Source organism: Sorex fumeus, unplaced genomic scaffold (genome assembly GCF_029834395.1).
Source record: "Sorex fumeus unplaced genomic scaffold, SorFum_2.1 ptg000006l, whole genome shotgun sequence".
In the NCBI taxonomy this organism is placed as follows: Eukaryota; Metazoa; Chordata; class Mammalia; order Eulipotyphla; family Soricidae; genus Sorex; species Sorex fumeus.
Window position 1 is genome coordinate 206,277 of NW_026606063.1, and position 8,760 is coordinate 215,036.

Below are 8,760 nucleotides of genomic sequence, written 5' to 3' on the forward strand. Positions count from 1 at the left end.
AGCCCAGCTCCGCGACCGCCTCCGGGGCTTCCCCCTTCCTCTCCCGGGGCCGGAAACCCCCCCCACTGCCCCCTCATGCTGTCCACGTGCACCTCACCTGCGGGTCTCTGCAGTGGGCAGCCCCCAGCTGTCTTGGTCCTTCCTCTCCCCCGCCTGCCCCACCACCAGAGATGCTGCCCCTGCAGGATAAACGTGCGGTCCGGCAACCCCTCTCCCCCCCCCCCCCCCGCCCACATGAAACACTCATTGCCTTCTGGCCACTTGGGCCCATGGCCCCTGGAGACCCACTTTGCACCTGCAGACCCACCCATAGGCAAAACCTTTCCTTGCTTTTTTTTTTTTTTTTTTTTTTGCTTTTTGGATCACACCCAGTGATGCTCAGGGGTTATTCCTGGCTCTGCACTCAGGAATTCCTCCTGGTGGTGCTTAGGGGACCATATGGGATGCCAGGGATCGAACCCAGGTCGGCCGCGTGCAAGGCAAATGCCCTACCCACTGTGCTATCGCTCCAGCCCCTTTCCTTGCTTTTTTTGCCATGAAAACTGTGGTGATTTAACACTCTCAGCAGAAGCCACCTCCTCCAGGGACTCCTCCTTGGCTTCCACACCCCCTCAGCAGTTTCTCCTTCCTCTGTGCTGCTCGCAAGCTTGTGGTCTGCAGCTGGCCTGGGCTGTCCACTGGTGTCTCTCTCGTGCCCCCAGAGTTCTCTTCCTGCCCCTTTCTCTGTGCCCAAGGAGGAGGAGCCCAGTAAGTGATGGAGAGACGGAGCCTCGGGTGACCAGGGTGGTCCCGGATGAGGGTGCGTGCAAGCTCACTCTGACATCTCTCCTCCCATGGATGAAGTGTGTAGGGGCTGATCTGTCCGGGGTGGCTGGGGGTGGCCGGGCGTGGCGGTTCCCCAAGATACCAGCCTTGGAGGCACTCAAGGTCCAAGGAGCAGGTGATGCAATAGCGCCCCCTTCTGGCTAAGATGGGGCACTGCTGCACCCTGGACACCCGTGGACCCTGGTCTTGGGGCCCCCTACCCCGTTTCCTGGACCCTCCCTATTCCCTGGGAGGGGAGGAGTCGTGGTCAGGAGACTGGGCGTATCCATCCCAGGGCCAGTGTCCCACCCGGCTGCCTTCCCTGTCGACGACCCACCTGCTGGTTGTATTGGCCACCACTGACTGCTGGGCCAGGGCACTTGGGGACCGTGCGGGGACGCTGAGTTGAGCCTCGCCTCAGTGCTGGGGTCCCTGCTCAGGACTAGGTCCTCCTCACTACTTCCTGGGGGGTGCTGTGGCGTCAGTGCTGGGGTTTTGCCCCAGGGGTCTCCCCCTGCCCAGATGCGTCTCCCCTCCGGGTGCTTCTCCGTATGCAGCGCAGGGCAGAGCAGGGCCGTGGGAAGGGGGTCTGGCTCTCAGGAGCAGCCCCTGATCTGGGGAGACCCCGTGGGTGGGAAAAGCCCAGCCTGTCCTATCCTGTGGCTGGGAAGCCCGTCTCCTGGGGAGGGCCCCTCGCCACATGCTGCCTCAGTCTCCTCGTGCTCTGCGGGCGGGTGCTGGGAGAGGCGGTCACCCGGACACTCACATCAGACACAGCCCGTCACTCCTCACCCCACACCTCAGCCACCCCCCCTTCGTCATCATCATTCCAGGCCCACGTTCAAGGGGTGGAACAGGTCACCGCCAGCCACCACACACCGCTGAGGTGCACACTCAGGGAAAGGACCTGTGTGCTGTCGTGACGGGACACGCCCTCCACACTGTCTCCTGGCTCACGGCAGGGGCCTAAGCGTCCTCTGAGCTGAGCCGCTCACCAGCTCTTGCAGAAGCAGTGGCGGTGACGTGAGGCCACGGGGCCCGGGACTTGCACTCGGCTCCTGGCCTGGCCGGCGCCCGCCTCTCCCCTCCTCAGGGCCCACGGGAGGTCTCTGTGCCCCAGTGCTGTGGGCTCAGGCCACGCCTGGGAGCTGCACGGTGTCGGGGGCTGTGTGGGAGGCTCAGGAACGGCCCGTGGGGGCTCTCCCTGTCCTCAGATCCCGGGTGTGTGTGGGGGCGCGATTCCATCTAGGAGTTTCTGGGGCTGTGTTAGGGGCAAATCTCTGTCTGGGGGACCTCTTAGCCCAGGCCAGAGCCCCGAGGACCAGGCAGGACCGGGAGCCTCCCCACACCCCAGGTGGGCCTTTGCCCCAAGACCAGCCTGCCTCAGACCCTCTGGGATGTTCTAGAAAGAAGCTGCCAAGATCCGGCCGGCTGGCCACCTCCTCCATGGGCTTCTCAGGCCCGTTCAGCGGCCAGTGCGGGGGGCCTGGCTCTGTCAGCCTGCCCAGAGGTGAGCAGTGCCCTCAAGGCTGCCAGACAGGGAGTGGCCAGCAGGCGGCAGTGCTGCCCAGGCGACCTCCGGACTGGGCCTGGAGCCGGCCCCACTGGGGGTGCCGAGAGAGCGGGGAGCTCTGGTGGGGGGGAGGACAGGGTCCCCTGACACCCATTTCTTCAGGAGGTGGCCTGAGGGTCTGCGCGCAGCGCCCACCCACAGTCCCGGAGCTGGGGAGGGCAGAGGCTGGGCTGGACTGCTTCCTGCCGGACCTCTGTCCGGTTTCCTCCCAGCAACTGCCCGTTCCAGCTGTGCCCCGTTCAGACCCCCGTGCCCATTCCAGCCCGCGTCCCCCACTGGAGATCTGTGTCCTCACTCCAGCGGTGCCCGGTGTCCAGGCCTGGAGTGCAGGTGCAGCAGTGTAGGGGTGTGTGTGGTAGCCCTGTGGGCCTTGTGTGGGGTCTTTTGGCAGCAAGAAGCCGCGGCTTACCTTGGAGGAGAGGAAGTGGGGGTCCCAGTATCTGGGCCCTGCTTTGGGACTCGTGAGCCTGATGCAGACCTGCACACTGGCCACTGTTGTCGACACCCTTCTGGAATTTTCCAGCATGTCCCCAAACACCAACTGGCATTTCAAGGTCCCTCCTGGTGCCCAGGAAGGAAGCGGGCCCCTGTCCTCGGCTTGGGAGTGGAGGGTGGGTGCCAGGCCAGAGGACCATTGGCTGGACCCACCAGAACTGACCGTTCCCTCAGTAGGTGCCTCGGCCTGGAGTGCAGAGACCAGAAATGAACTGGGATCACCAGGTCCTGTCCAACTCAGTCCGTGGGGAGGCTGCGCCCCTCTCACAGAGACGCCCCCGGATCTCGGAGGGGAAGAACCTTCCCGAGGAGGCATGTGCCCCCTCTGCCTGCTTGGTGGGCTCCAGCCCTGCCCACGGGGGCCTGGGAGCAGGACTCTGGGACGGGACGCATCTGAGGGCAGGAGCTTTGTCCAGACCATGGCCACACCCCCTGTAGCCACTGGAGCCAGCCCCAACTGGCCACGGCCCTCAAGGAGGCCCTATGTCTGCCCCAAACCCCGAGAACCACCGTGAGACCCTCCCAAGGGCAGGATGGAGCCGAGAGGGCTGGCACCTGGGAGCACAGCCCGCCCGTGCTGAGCCCGCCAGACCGCACGGCCACTACTCTCCTCCCCGCCTCTGATTCGGTGCCTGCATATCTTCAAACTGAAACGGGAGACTCGCTGATGCCAGGTCAGAATGCTGCCACTAGAATGTTCTTGGCACACAAAACGCTGCTTCCTGCTTCCTCCTTGGCCGCCAGTGAGGTCATCATGCACCCAGCTGTCCGGGAGGGACCAGATGGGCCGCTGGCAACTTTGCTTGCTCTGGGCGCCTGGTGCCCCCTGGACACAATTCAGCGATGACTTCAATGAATAAGTGGCAATGACCCCTGGCCCGGGAGCCGTGGGCTGCGCATCTGCTCTTGAGTGGCCTGGAGATGGGGCTGCACTTTGTCTGTGAGCCATCGGGACTGTGTTGGCCCACTCCTGGGCGGGAGTTTCCCGCGAGAGGCCACCCAGAGCAGGCACAGAGCAGGGCTCGCTGTGATGGAGGGCGCCCGGCCAGGTCCCTGCACACGGGCTGTTTGGCCTGCATGCCCGCCTGCGTGTTTTGCCCACCCACCCCTCCTTGCTCTCTTCCTCCCTCCCTTCTTTTCTAAACTTACAGTTGGGGCCAGGGAAGTAATACAGGGTGGCGGGATGGGCCTCACGCTGCAGGGCCCCCGGAGCTCGGCTGGGGTGACAGAGCTGGCCCTGACTGCACAGCGTCCTTTGGCCCCTGCATGGTCCCACCGGGCCAGTGGGACAGTGACGGAGGGTTGCAGACTGCCCCCTGATCCTGGAGCACTGCTAAGGAGCCTCCTGGCCGCCACCCGCCTCCCGTCCCCAAACCCTCATAGACCTTCAGCCTTGTGAGCTGGGGCTCCTGGGAGGCAGGCGTGCACGTGTCCTTGGTGTGTGGTCACGGGCACCTTGCCCTGCCCTGTGCCTTGCCCCAGCCTCGTCCATGCTTAGGGACATTACCTCCCGGGGTTCCGGAACTCTCCAGAGGGGACTGTCCAGGGGTAGGGCTGACTCCCAGTTAGCCAGGTCTGGCCCATAACCCTGTGCAGAAGGGTTTTGTCCCATTCTGGTCTCCCCGGGGCCCCTGCGGCATGGAGCTGAACAGAGACTCTGCACGGGCCAGGCTGTGAGCCACATAGAGGGTTAGGAGCCAATGAAGTGGAGACTGCAGGTGCCTGGCAGCCCCGGTGGGCCAGGGAGTCCCCATAGCTGCCCTTGTAGCCTGTCCAGGCTCTGCAGGAGAGAGATCCTTTGCCTGCCTGCGGTCTCAGTGCTCACACACAGCCCGGGGGTGTCTTATTTGTCCAGCCCAGGGAGGCCATGTGGCCCCAGTCCCGAAAGAACCCTGGCAGTGCCTGGCTCCGAGCTCGGGGGCTGGCCCCCTCCCTAGTTCAGACGTTCATGTGCATGTCTGCAGCCTCCGTGATCCAAAGCACATCACGGCAATGCCACGGCCAGGGGAGCAGAGATGCACCAAGCTCCCAGGGTCCACCGCCTCAGCCACTCGCGTGTCAGCCTCGTGCTGTGGGGTCGATTCGCGGGATCAGAGGCTCCAGGGTTGAGGTGTGCCCTCCGGGTTCCAGATACTGCAGTGGTCTCCGCTCCGAGTCGCCGTGGTGTCCGCCTCATGGTCAGAGCAGCATGGACACGGGCAGTGTGGCTGACAAGGGGTCACAAGGTGCCAGGCTCCTTCCAAATGCGATGAGGCGAGTGTTGGGGGCCGCGGCCAGAGGGGAGGGGAGAGGCTGGTTTGGCCATAAATATGCTGAGGATACCAGGAAGAGGAACCACTTTTGCTGTTTCTGGGCCACAACACCTGGTGGTGCTCAGGGCTTCCTCCTGGCCCTGTGCTCAGAAATCTCTCCTGGTGGGCTCAGGGGGCTGTGTGGGGTCCCAGGGACCGAGCCCTGCCTCCCCGCTGTGCTGCTGCTTGGCGCGGAGGAGGCCGCCTTTCTAGAGACCCCATTTTCCCGCTTTCCTGGGAAGACTGTTTTCACACGACATACACAAGTGCTGTGAACAACGGAACAGGTAGCACGCTGGCATGGAACCATATTAATCAGCTCACCTCTCTGGGGTTCAGTACCCAAATCAGTGTTTCCCGACTGTTTCCACCGTGGCCCCTCCCGCTCTCCCTTTCTTCCTGTATCAGGTCCATCCTACTAGTTGGTTGGCTACTTTTGTGCTGTGTACCCCCACTTAGGTGGGTGCAAAATCCTTGGAATGTCTGAGGTTGCTGGTTGAGAATCGCTGTTCGAAATCTCATGGTGCCCCACCAATCAAACCAACTTTTTGGCAATGGTACAAGGTTTGGACACACTCCCGGCTTGCTCCACCTCTGCATGGTCCAGCCGGTGCCACTGGGTGTGGCCCCCCCCAAAAAAACTGGTTTTCTTCTTCAGTTTTGTTGAAAGAAAAAGAGATTTTGGAGAGAGCTGGGCTCTGTCCTTGGCCCTGAGTGTCCTCTGTTTTCGTGAGTACCCGAAAGGGGCCCTCACTTCTGAGCATTCTTGGCGGCTCTTGATCACAGACAAGGCTCTTCCGTCCGGTTTCATTCCATTCCTTAGAAAGGGAAGGAGGATGAGAACACCCCCATTTCAGGATGCTTTTCCAAACGCAATAAAAAATGAGATGCTTCTAGAGAGAACAAGGGGGAATGTCCTGCCACAGAGGCAGGGTGGGATGGGGGAAATGGGGGGTGGGAGGGATGCTGGGACCCGTGGTGGTAGAGGATGGGCACTGGTGGAGGGATGGGTACTTGATCATTGTATAACTGAAACCCAAGCACAAAAATTTGCAAGTCTGTAACTGTACCTCATGGTGTTTCACTAATAAAAAAATTTAAAAAAATGAGATGCTTCTACCCTCTAAAGTGCTCAGCTTCAGCTCACTCAACACTTGGGACCGGCCTCTGGCACCTGTGGTCACACCAAGGGAACCTCCACGAGGGCCAGCCTAGCCTGCAGCGCGCCCTCGCCCTCGCCAGGACCGTGCAGCCTGTCCCCCACCCCGCCTTGGTAGTGTCAGCGCACGCAGGGGCTGGGGACGGTGGGGCAGGTGGGAGAGGGATTACTTCCCGTCTTGTAAAATGGATTAGCAAAAGCTGCCAAGATTAAGATCGTGAGGGATATAACATCATCATTTTATGAGAAGTTATAAAAACAGGAATAAATCTCTACGCCTTTGCTCATTACTTAGTTTGCCATTATTCAATGTCGCACGGCTCAGGGTGTCAGTGATTTGTGACGCAGCAGCTGGCCGAGCGTGGCTTCTCGCCCACCGCCCACCGTGTGTGGCCCGGGAGGGGTGTGAGGGATGGCAAGACTCCACAACCACAGGAGTGACTCGGTGAACACTGAGGGACCCTCGGGCCACACGGACAGACGGGCAGGGCTGCTGGGGTGGGTCCCTCCAGCCGCTGGGCTCAGTTTTCTTTCTTTTGATTAACAAGAGGCGTAGGAGGGGGATGAGCTGAGCGTTTCATATGATGAAGGATCCCAAGGATTGATGGCAATTGGAATGTGCATTTCCTTACATTCCATGATAAAGCAGACTCTGGAGTGAATAATGCGTGCGGCATGGGGAGAAATCAGCACGTCTCGCCTGGGGCTTCGGGGACACGGGTCGGCTCGGTGTGGCGAGCGGAAGGGGCGTGTGCAGGGTACTGCGTGTGTGGTGTGGTCTGCGTGACATGTGTGGGGTGTGCAGTATGTATAAGTGCCGTGTGTGTCTGGTGTGCGTGATGTCTGTTTGGCAGGAGACTCCAGGCGCTGCAGAGTTGGGCGCTCAGGCCGGGGTCAGGGAGAGGCCAGGAGGCCAGAGTGGTCAGTCCGGGGACTCGGTTGCAGGGACTGGGGCCGGCCTGGGGCCTGCTGAGCCCACTGTCCTGCCTGAGCCCTCCTGGCCGGCCCCCCACTGCCCGCCTGGCCCAGAGGGAACACGTCCGTTGCTTGTCCAGCCCTCAGCCGCTGTGCTGGCAGATGATTTCTCCTGGGCAGCACTGAGGAAGCAGCCATGCGTGGGAGCCCACTGGGGTACAAGGGGCCCGGCGGCGGGGGAAGGCATGTGGCGGGACACAGCCAGGACCAGCCTGCTGGGGACTTGGCCCCCGACTCCTGCAGGAAGTGAGGCCCAGGACCGTGCAGCCTGTCCCCCACCCAGAGCTCTGGGTAGCGGAGGCCCCACTTCAGGCCACGACACTCCCAGTCTGCTGGACACTGCCCGCGCTCTCCACAGCACCACATGCTCAGTACACGCACACCATGCCCATGCATGCTCGGTGTACACACGTGCTCACACACTCTCAGTCCATGCACACACATAGACCCCCAGCACATGTTCGGTACACACATGCACATGCATGCACACAACACACTCACAAACATGCGCACACAGTACGTGCACACCACATACACATAGCAAACACATACGCATAGTACACCTAGAGAAACATATGCATACAGCATACACACATACAATACACACAGACACACATACACAACACATGCACGCACACACAGAAACAACACTTACATACAGTACACAAACATGCACTCAGCACACACTCATGCACACACATGCATATTGTACATACATGCACACGCTTACAAACAGCACACGCTTGCACACCGACGGCTCACAATGTGCACTCACAGCATACAGACATCCTGGCATTCACACGCACGTGCAGAGTCTCAGCACACACCTCCCGTTTGCAGGTTCGGGGGTCTGTGGCCCACGGAGGAGTGCCTCTCCTCCGCAGACGACCCGCTGCCTGAGTATTCACTCGGCCTGCTCTAATAACCAAGCACCACGGCCCTGGCCTTGACTGCCAGTCTCACTCTCGGGTTAATTAGATATTTCCAAGGAACTGCCAAACGCCTGCTTTGTCCCGGGATTCACCCCTTTCCCTCCCTCTCCCCAAACACTGATTTCTCCCGAGAGTTCTTGTTGTAGAATTAACTGGAGCTAATTATTCCAGGTAATTAAGATCGTTAACCAAAGCAATTTAATTCTTTCTACTTCTCTCTTTCATTTTTGGAGAGACGCTAATGCCTGCCTAGCGTGCGTCAACAAAAGCCTTTTAAAAGGTGAAGTTGGCCGAGCGTGATGTGGACGGAGGACGTGGGACCCTGTGGGATCCGGGAAAGAGACTCGGCAGAGAAACAAGGTCGGCTCAGGGACAGACGGCTTTCTCTGATCAGAGTAGGCCCCGATAGCAGACAGGCAATTTGGGGACAGGAAGACCCCACAGGCCAGGACCGGAGAAGGGGCACAGATCTCTGTGACCTCGGCTCACCCCAGCATCAGCCCCAGCAATGCCCTGGCCCTCCCGCTCCCC